The following is a 2,732-nucleotide window of genomic DNA, read 5'->3' as shown; positions in this document are numbered from 1 at the left end:
GAAAGAAAGAAAGAAAGAAAGAAAGAAAGAAAGAAAGAAAGAAAGAAAGGAGAAGAGAAGAGGAAGAAGTTCTCATTGCAAAATTAGGATTTCCATGTACCTGAGAATAAAAGAATTAGGGAATATCCTAATGGATAGTCATCCTCCAAGACACCGTCTTTCACACAATGAACTAATAATACTGGTCAGTCCTCTTCTATGCCTGTGCAGAGCAAGCTGCATGGCTGAGGAAGAATTAGGAATACCAGGCTAGCTGGTACTGCTGGTCCAGCGGAAGCAGGAAGTTCCTTCATAAGTTCCTGAAGACTTTGCTATGTCCACCTCTCAACATCGTCAATCTAGCATTCATTCTGTTGTAAAGCAACATTTCAAGATAGTAAAGAAAAGATGGGTTATTCAACACATGATGTTGGGATAGTTGGAAATTTAGTGGGGAAAAAATTATGTTATATTCCCAATTCACTCCACTCACATATACATACACACAAAATTCAGATGGATTAAAGATTTAAACATGAAAGAATTAAACCACAACTTATATAGTATATTCATACAATAGACTATCATGCAGTAGCTAGAAAAGGCAGAGGTCAATCTATTGGTACTAACAAGGAAATATTTAACTATTGTTCAATGAAAGAGCAGGTATAAGTAACATATATAGAATAATACTATTTATGTTAAATATGTATGTATATCTCTATATGAATACATGAATGAAAATGTATTAAAGGATTTCGAAAGGACAAATCTTAATCAGATAACTGATTACTTCTAAGAAAGTGACTAAAATGAAATAAAGAAAAATAAATAAATAAAATAAAACAAAGAAGAAAGTGACTAGAATATAATCATATTATTCATCTAATTAAAAAATAAGCAGAAAAGGATAAAATTTGGGGCGCCTGGGTGGCTCAGATGGTTAAGCGTCTGCCTTCGGCTCAGGTCATGATCCCAGGGTCCTGGGATCGAGCCCCGCATCAGGCTCCTTGCTCAGCAGGAAGCCTGCTTCTCCCTCTCCTTCTCCTGCTCCCCCTGCTTGTGCTCTCTCGCTCTGTCAAATAAATAAATAAAATCTTTAAAAAAAAAAAAAAGAAAAGGATAAAATTTTAATGAAAAAGGTTAAACTACAAAGTAATAGAGAAAAAATAGAATTTTTTAATAATTTTGATGTGATAATCAGCTTTCTTAGGACTATGTCAATGACGTAAAAAAATAAAACAAAACAAAATAAAATAAAATGGGGGACACCCGGTTGGCTCAGTCAGTAGAGCATGTGAGTCTTGATCTCAGGGTCATGAGTTCAATCTCCACATTGGGCATGGAGCCTACTTTAAAAAAATATTAAAAAATAAAATAAAATGACAAGAAAGATTGAGAAATTTGACATGAAAATGTAAAAATCCCTATATCACAAAGCAAACCAATGGCGTAACTAAAAGATAAATAACAAAATGGAAAAAATACGATAAACACGATAAAGAGTAATATTTTTAAACTATGGATTATTTAGAAACAAATAAGAACATTACAAGCCTAATAGAAAATTAGTAAAAGGCATTAAGAAGCACTCCATAAAAGAAGACATGCAAACAGCCACAACTCATGTTCAAGATGTTCTACCTCACTAACAATTACAGATAAGCAAATTAAAATGAGATGCCATTTTTCACTTAGATTAACAGGATTAAAAAGATTTATAAGCCAGTTGTCAGCAAGAGTGTGAGGAAACAGGCACCATTAGCTTCTGTTAATGAAAGCTCAAATTGGCAGAGCTTTCTGGAGGGCAATTTAGAGATGGGTATCAAAATTTTAAGTGTGCACATGTGTTTCCCTCTTCTAGAAATTTATTTTAAGAAAATAATGGTGCAGGTGTGCAAAGTGGTATAAACAAGAATGGTCATTGTATTGAAAAATTAGATACAACCTAAATGCTAATCAAAGGGTTTTTGTTAAATAAATGTAGGAGACTCGGAAGTGTTATGGAGATCAGAGACCAGGCAGGTGTTACAAAAGATAAGGATGATCTTTACATATTGACACAAAGGATATAATGTGAAAGTGAGAGAAACCACTCACACAATTCCATATATTGTCTTTTGTTTAATATGTAACCCACTGGCACGGTAGCCGCTCACCATTAACAATGGTTATTTCTGTGGGGTAGAATTTCAAGGGAAATTTTCTGTATTATTTAAATTTTTTTTACAAGGAACATGTGTTACATATATGATAACTAAAGTCAATAAGGATTTCATTTCAAAACACTTAAGGAAAAAATATGCTATGTATGCTGTCCTGTAAAGGGTTTGTGCACATACTCTTCCATTCAACAGTATTATTAGTTTATTATGTGAAAGGTAGTGTCTCGGAGGACGCAAAAGACAATGGACCCTGAGTTCTGGGGACCTCCCTCTCCTTGCTGACAGCAGACCAACACATCACCAGGCGCACCCCACGCCTTCCTCCTTCACTCCTGCCATAGTGGAGCTGCTGTCCCTTGGCCATGCCAAAGCCAATCTTGTGCCCTAGAATCCATCTCCCTTCTGCTTTCTTGGAAGTCTCACATTATTAATTATCATCTTCACTTTTTTTATCTTCAATTTCTCCTTTCTTTAAGCCTACTTGTCAGCAATGAGAACTGCTCAGGGCTCTTCCATACTTACAAAAAGAGAAAAGAAAAGAAAAGAAAGAAAGAAAGAAAGAAAGAAAGAAAGAGAAAGAAAGAAAGA

Source organism: Phoca vitulina, unplaced genomic scaffold, assembly GCF_004348235.1.
Source record: "Phoca vitulina isolate PV1807 unplaced genomic scaffold, GSC_HSeal_1.0 scaffold1, whole genome shotgun sequence".
NCBI classification, from domain to species: Eukaryota; Metazoa; Chordata; class Mammalia; order Carnivora; family Phocidae; genus Phoca; species Phoca vitulina.
Note: the sequence above shows the minus strand (reverse complement) of the source record.